This window comes from Phocoena sinus, chromosome 17, assembly GCF_008692025.1.
Source record: "Phocoena sinus isolate mPhoSin1 chromosome 17, mPhoSin1.pri, whole genome shotgun sequence".
NCBI lineage: Eukaryota > Metazoa > Chordata > Mammalia > Artiodactyla > Phocoenidae > Phocoena > Phocoena sinus.
Window position 1 is genome coordinate 51,149,510 of NC_045779.1, and position 8,503 is coordinate 51,158,012.

Genomic DNA, 8,503 nt, shown 5'->3' on the forward strand with positions numbered 1-8,503 from the left:
ACTTTATATCCTACAACTTTGCTGAATTTACTTATTGACCCTAATAGATTTTTGAAGAACCGTGTAGAATCATGTTGTCTGTGAATAAAGACAGTTTCATTTTACCTTTTCCAATATTTATTCCCCATTACCCATTTCTTTATATGTTATATCCATCTTTTCTTGTAGACTTTTCAACATATTTATCACAGTTATTTTAAAGTCCTTCTCTGCCAAATCTAACACCTATGTCCTTTGTTGGTCTCTTTCTATTGACTATAAGTCACATTTTCCCATTTCTAGTAATTTTTTATTGTTATGCTGAGGGTAATACATTGCAGAATCTCTGAATCTTCCTTTGAAAAGTGTTGTTCTAACAAGTAGTTAAATTACAGACAGGTTGCATTCAACTTGGGGAGGCTTGGTTTTTATTTTGTTTGGGCAGCTCTATGTTTTAGTTTTGTGATGTAGTCTTTATTCCTAACTTTATGGAAAGCCCAAGGTGTTTATCAAGCCCTTCTAACTTAGTTGGATTTAATCTCCAAAGTGTGTCTTACCTGTGGTAGATAGCAGCTAAAATCTCTGCTTATTTCTTGGAGGCTTCCCCAGATGTTACTTTCAGCTAGGTTCCTTAGATTCTCACTGGCACGTTCATAGTTGAGGCAGTAAGCCAACGGTTTGAGGGGAGCTTAGATACAGATTTTGTGTCTTCTCACCCAGAAGCTCCTTCCTTTTGGGGATTTCCCCCTAGATTTTTAGTTGTTCAGGCAGTCCCAAACTCAGTTCTCTAAATTCTTAGACCAGTAGGATTGTGGCTTTCTTTTAGAGTTCTGTCTTCCCATGCTGCACAGACTGAAGAGTGAGGAGCGCTATTTTTATAGATACTACTATATTTATAATTAAATATATATATAGGAAATCTGATGGGAATATATTTCCAACATTTACAAAGTTTACCAAACTTTTGCTATTTCCTCAATGAATCTTTTCTCTCCCAAATCTAATCAAATAATTTGTAAGTCTTTTATTTCCTTTCTGTTCTCATCATCATAACTAGATCATGCTTCTTAAATTCTTCATTTATATTCATAATTATCAAAAATTGGATTTCCTTTACTACTGGTGTCATAGAAGTAGAATGGGATTGAGGATCAGGAGACCACTGCTTTTTCACCAATCAGCTGTGTCATATTAGAATTAGGGAGCCATTAAACCATTCTGTTCTTCAATTTCCTATTTGAACAAAAGCTAAGAAAGAACTAACTAACATCAAAAGACAATTCTAATCAGAGTCTATATAAATACACACACACATATATAATATAGACAAATTATTTTGAACTTCTCTGAATTTCAAAAGAACTCTAAATTTTTTTAAAAAGATTTTAAAATATCTTATTAATCAATATATCACACCACCAATATAACTAACACCTTACTTAAGTAAGAAAATTGCCAAAATATAAGAACAGTTTTTGTATTTTCCCCCTGGATCTTTTAAGGCTAGAGTAGGCAAAATAATCATTCGTTTTAAATGATAAATGTGAATGGTGTTTGATAACTTCTTAAAATGATTTTATATATATATAGTTCCTAAAAATGAAATATTTTCTTTTTTATTGTGAATTGAGGGTATCATATATAAATATTTTCTACTTTTTTATTGAGAATTGAGGATATATATATACATATATTTCATTTTTAAGAACTATTTAATCATTAAAGTTTTGAAAAATATGCCAGAAAAGCCAAGTGCTGTCTTTAGTAGGAAGCTCTATTATAAACATCTATAAATCATTTTTTACAACTTGCTTGATTTTAAGGAAAATCATAATAATATCACAAAATTTGTAAACAAATTTGTACAGAAATACTGTCTTATCAATGTGTGACCAAACAAAATAATGGGACTCACATATTTGACATTTCACTGGATTCAACTCAATTCAAGTTAAATATCAAAGAAATATGTGGCAGTGTAGACTTAAAAATTAATATTGAACAATGTTTCTAGGAACACTGCAAATTATTAAATATTACCTCACTTTGTGTCTATCTTTTTAATCTATTTCATCAGGAACTACTGATAGGAATATTACACTTTTAGTTAGACAGTCCATGTCCCTAGGGCTTTTGCCCTCCCTCTCCACACACAGATGCAGACAATTTCAATGCATCTATACGTTCATTCTTCACCTCGCTTTAGAGTACCATTTACATGATTTGCTCAAAATGGTAACCTCTTTGTAAAAGCCAACTGCCTTCCTCTTGCTTTTCATCAGAGAAGAGGATAACATCAAAATTATTAGACAAGATTGGGCACATTCAGGGTGGTATGGCCATAGACAATATCAAAATTATAATTATGAAGAATCTTAAGCTAGCTAGCTAGCTGTTTCTTTTTCCATTCTTAATTTCTTTATATTTAAAATTTTTATATAAGATACGCATGCACATAGTAAACTTAAAGAGTTAAGTGATTCTTTGAAGCAACACTTCCCTCTCCCTTACTGCTCCTCTGTTTTCTAATTCCCAGAAGCAATCATTTTATTTCTTTTCACTATTTAAAATTTACCTGAATAGTTCTAAATAACTTGGTTTTATTGCTACATCGTGTAGATTTTATCTCATGTCATCTCTGTCCAGATGAGTATTTAGCATATGTATTTGTTTAAAACCGTTCACCCGGTGGGGAAGGATCGCCAGCGAGATCCCGAGGCGAGGCTCGCGCGCCTGCCCCCACCCTGGCCCCCAGCTCCCACCCGGTCGGCCCTGCTCAGCCATGATCAAGGCGATCCTCATCTTTAACAACCAAGGGAAGCCGCGGCTCTCCAAGTTCTACCAGCCCTACAGTGAAGATACACAACAGCAAATCATCAGGGAGACATTCCATTTGGTATCTAAGAGAGATGAAAATGCTGTAATTTCCTAGAAGAAGGATTATTAATTGCAGGATCTGACAACAAACTGATTTATAGACATTATGCAACATTATATTTTGTCTTCTGTGTGGATTCTTCATTAAGTGAACTTGGCATTTTATATCTAATTCAAGTATTTGTGGAAACATTAGACAAGTGTTTTGAAAACCTCTGTGAACTGGATTTAATTTTCCATGTAGACAAGGTTCACAATATTCTTGCAGACATGGTGATGTGGGGGGAATGGTATTGGAGACCAACATGAATGAGACTGTTAAACAAATTGATGCACATAATAAACTAGAGAAATCTGAGGCTGGCTTAGCGGGAGCTCCAGCCAGTGCTGTATCAGCTGTAAAGAATATGAATCTTCCTGAGATCCCAAGAAATATTAACATTTGTGACATCAGCATAAAAGTGCCAAACCTGCCCTCTTTTAAATAAAAAATTTAAAAGGCCACTCCCAGGTAAAATCCGGGGGAAAAGTTATCTAAGTTTACCATGCAGCTGTTTACCAAAAATAGAGGAGGAGAGTCAACTTTCGCTCTTGGATTTAAGTCAAGGTACTGTAAAGAAGTTATGTAAAGGCGGTATGGAAGTTCATTGTTGCTTTTCTTGCTCAGTGACTTTGAAGAAATTGAGTAGTTACAGTGTGAGTTTTTTCTTTATTTTCTAAACTGCATTCCTATGGCCACCTAAGGCATGCCTCTATGTATTGGCTACTACAGTATTTTGAGAAGTGTTTGGGACATTTCTTTAAATTATGTATAACCCAAAATGTTGGTGTTTTGCATGGATCACAAATACAGCATTCCTTAATTCTTTCTGTTATTTTTCACAATTGTTATTTAAAGAATGAAGTATGTATTGCATGAAAACATTATGACCTTTTTCTCTTAGTTTAAATAAACTCCAAGGTAACTGGAAAAAATAAATAAATAAATAAAACCATTCACCCTACTGCCTGTATCTCTATTCCCCCACCTATATATTTGCTCCCTGTGCTCTCTTCCTCCAATATAGTTACATCATGTTAAGTTAGATTAACATTCAAGGTTTGCATTGTTATACCTAGGTAAACAACATTTCCTGCTGAGCCACATAATATATAGGATTAATTTTACTTTCCTTTCATTAGAGTTCATTGTCTTTTTTTTCTTTGATTAGTGATTTTATATACATAATCCTTTGGTTAATATATATGTATACTCAAATATATAATTCAATTTCAATCACTTTTAGTTGTTTATATCCCTCTAAATACATCCAGACATATTAAGTATTCTACCAATTTCATCTTTCTTAAAGAAATCTTTCCTAGATTAGTTTGACTTTTTCCAATATCCTATATTTTTTCTATAGCCTGTATCTTTTCTTTCCTAATATCCTATATCTTTTCTTTCTTGGTTTATGCTCTCATTTAGTGAAATGTAACCTCTAACAATTTACTGAAGGGTTCATAGAAGATCAATTTTGGAGAGTTTAGATGTCTGAAATATACTTAGTTTCCCTCACAGTTGATTAGTAGTTTGTCATACTACTAGTATGTCAAACTACTAGTTTGTCTAAATACTTAGATTAGCAATCTCAGTATTTTAAAGTCATTGCTTCAGTGTTTTCTAGATTTCAGGGCTGCTGTTGAGAAGTCCAAAGCCATTCTGATACCTGACTCTTCTAGGTACATTCTCTTTGAAAATAAGTGGAATTTTCTCCTGCTCCCAGTGTTCAGAAAATGCATGATAATAGACATTAGTATGGATCTATTTTTTCCAGTGTGCTAAGGCATTGTACATCCAGCAGGCCCTCTGCATCTGTAAATTCATATCCTTCAGTTATGGGAAATTATTTTGGATTATCCTTTGTTGATTTCTTCTACTGTATTTTCCATTTTCCCTCTTTGGAAGATTTTTTATTTGGGTATTAGACTTCTTAAATTACTTATCTTTTCTCTCCTACTTTCTGTCTTTTTACTCTATTATCTGAAAAGTTTCTGTATTTTTATTTTCCAGCCTTTCTATTGAGTTTTTAAAAATTTCTGCTAGCATCTTTTTTAAATTCTAAAAGCTCTTTAAGAAAAATTATGAATGTTCCCCCCCACCGCTTTTTTAATAGCATACTGATCTTGCCTCATGGTTATAATATTCATCATCTTATGATGATTTTTTAAAGAGAACTTTTCTTCTATGCTGTTTGTTTGTTTGTTTGTCTGGTAATCCTTAGTTGCTTTGTTTTTTTTTTTTTAAAGGGGGCATTGAAAACCAGACCAAGTGTGAGTGTCTGGATGGTGCTTGTCAATTGTGGACCTCACTACTGGTGGTCTAGCCTTTTCACTAAATTTCTGATGTTCAGCGTCTTTAGTCTCTTCTTTTGGGCTGGTCACTTTGCCCAAAGAAAATTCCAATCCCTTGCCTGCAGGATAGAGACCTGTCTTTCAGAGTTCTGGGATCTGAATGAGAGAAGAAGGAAGGATAGCTCTATATTTGGTATGTAAACATTGATTTAATCTCCATATTTTTAGCGTGATATTAGGGATACTAGTATCTCTGGTATCACCTGCTCCAGAGACCTTCTGTTTTACTCTTTCCAGAGAAATACCTTCAGTCCTCTACTAAAGATGAAGACTGCAGTTGTCATGCAGTTTACAGTGGAGTGAGGGATGTGAGATCTGTTTCGTAAACAGATTTTCAAATAGTTTTCTGTATTTAGACTCATCTTCATTTGCACTTTTTCATTTGCCATGGCCAGAGACTTAACGGTGTTTTACTGTGGCCCTAATTGTGGTATTTTGGCTATCTAAACAGAGAATTTGGATAAAAACATTTGTAGCTTTTTTTTACTGAGTGTCTGCTTTGTACCAGGTACATTACAGATGTTATCTGCAACTTTCTAAACAACCCGAAACTATAAGTTATTATCATTCCCACTGCATATAGTTGAATAATTTAACTAGAGTCACTAGCAAGCAAGTCAGTGGTTTGGGGATTCAAAACTAAGTCTGAATCATTGACCCAAAGTTGATGCTTTGTCCTACATGATTTGTTGGTCTTAAAAGAGTCAACCTCTTAAGTCAGAAACAGTAAGACCTATTGGCACAACTGAAAAGTGTTACATAAATGCCTCTGCTCTCTACCACATTTCATGTTCATCAGGTGTTTAAAAGCTAAAATTCTCAAAAAAAAAAGCTTAAAATTCTCACAGTGGCCTTGTATTTTTGGGTGTATCTGGAGCTGACATTGGGAGTGGAGGGTGAGAGGTCACGCACTATTGGAATGATGACTTGAAAAGACTGATGATGCAGCAATTAGTAGGAAATGGAAATGACCTGTGAAGGGGGAAAATATATTCATATTCTTTGTATTTGGGTAACGGTAAAAACCCAGATGATGAAATAAAGTACAGGCTTTTTTTTTGGTGTTATGAGTCTTTCTTGGTTGAGTTTGCTTCTTAAGGCTAGGAAATTAAATGAGCCTTCCTTAGAAACAGAAATCAAGATCAGATGATCTGAGAGGTAATGCCCAGCTTCACAACTCAAAAATGTTTATTAATTAGGCAAGTTTCCCCACTCACAGACCTAGACTTCCTCTTCTGTTATAATCAAATATTGATTGCTATCATTTGTACCCCACACTTCCACTCTGTCTCCTGGACCAAGGCACACCTTATAAATTCTGAACCAATATCTACCAATCACCTATTATGTACCAGGCACTATTAGACATAAGTGGCCCAAAAACATATAAGACAGACCAAGGTCTGCCTTACAGAACTTAGAGTTCAATGGGAAGGACTTATCTTTAATAAGCAACTGAAATAAACTAATAAGTAAACAATAAGGGGGCAGATCATACCATCCTTTCCAAACTTTTCCTCTTATATGTACTAAAGAACATGTTTTATTAAAGAATATACATTTATATTCCTTTCCATTTTATATTCAACATTTACCTAAATGACTTTCTCAGTCTCCCAGATTTTATTGTCCTTAACGTAGCGTGGCATTGCTCCTCTTCCAAGGGGGCATGCATTTGGTTTTCTTTCTCTGAGTACAGCCTTCTCTCTTGTTATCTGCCTCCTTTACCCAACAATTCTGACCCTTAGTAGTTCTTCTCTTTCATTTCATCTACTTAGCCCTCTTTTGGCATTACCCTAAAAATGTTCCTTACTCCCCAGATAAATTATTCCCACTCTCCAGCATCATTCCTGGACTGCCTCATTGGCATGTTCTCATCAGTCTTTGCATGGGCACAGATTTCTTACTATTGGTAATTTTTCAACTGACATAGACAACTCATGGAGTCACTCTTCTTTCAATCATTATCTATTATTCATATTCATTTCCCTCACAACATACTTCTTCTTTGGCCTCTATTATACATTTTCCTTCAAACCATTCCATCAAAACTCTTTCAAGGGTGACAACTGACCTCTTACTAAATCCAATTACCTTTTCTAATCCTCTTTTTTTGGCTTTGGCCTTCTTAACATTTCTGCAGCACATGACCACCTTGTCCTTCTGAAACCCACTTAAAGGTTGGCTCCTGTGATCTTCTCTGGCACTGAACTTCCACGATCATCTTCCATTTGTCAGACAGTCCCTTCTCCAGCCTCTCCTCTGTCATAGTTCAGTTCTTAACCCCCTGACCATCGCTCTCAATCTTCTTTTCCATTGTTGACTGACTCTGTGTTCTGACTTTAGCTAATAGGTTTATTCTTGATGAGTCTCCTCTTGCATTTTCCAAGTATGTCATGATATAAAGTATGTCAAAGGTTGACCACAGTTTGGAATGCTTTGCTTTAGCAAAATTATACAGGTTTCCTTACAGAAGGATCATTTTGAGTGTTCATTACCGTAATGTGCACTATGGATATCCAAGAAGGAGCAAACATTTTCCCAATTTATTTGGTCTCAAACTCTTTGAATGGGGCATTTGAGAAACACATTTTGGGAAATACTGATTAATATTGTGATTGATAATGTCACACCTTAATTCAGTTTTGTGCCAGAAGCTGGGCATGGAGTATTTCTACTCGGATATTCTACTAACTCAGTAGGTTTAGAACCACATTTTCATCATCTTTCAACCCAATATCTCTTTTCAATTTTTTTCTATCAGTGTCACCATAGTTTTCTCATTCATCCCAACTCAAAATCTCAGCATCATCTCTGGATTTTCCTTCTTCATTTCCTTTACTCTTTCAGTCATCTCTTAATTATTTATTAGATTGTTTCTTGAATTTGTATGTACTTAATATCTCCGTAGTCTAAATTCTCATAACCTCATATCTGGAAATCATCCTAACTGGCCCTGTGTCGAGTTTTTTCTTAAACCAATCCATTCTAAAACAGCTATTCAATACTTTTGTTAATATACTGATTAAATCATGTCACTGTCCTGCTCAGAATCTTCAGCCAACTTCCTGTTGCCTCTTGAATAAAGTCTGCACTATTAACTGAGACATTTAAGGTTAATGCCTCTATTGACCTTCCCCCATCTAGTTCCTTGCTACTTTGCTAATTTTGTTATTTATTCCAGCTAAGTAGACTTCACTGTTCTGAAAATGTAAAGATATTTCCAGCTCTGAACCACTTATTGACCATCTGC

The 8,503-nt window shown here is 34.8% G+C and overlaps 1 pseudogene; it reads left to right on the plus strand.

The window, feature by feature from the left end:
* Positions 1–2,695: 2,695 nt before the first annotated feature.
* On the plus strand, positions 2,696–3,361 carry LOC116742520 (annotated as a pseudogene).
* Positions 3,362–8,503: the final 5,142 nt, after the last annotated feature.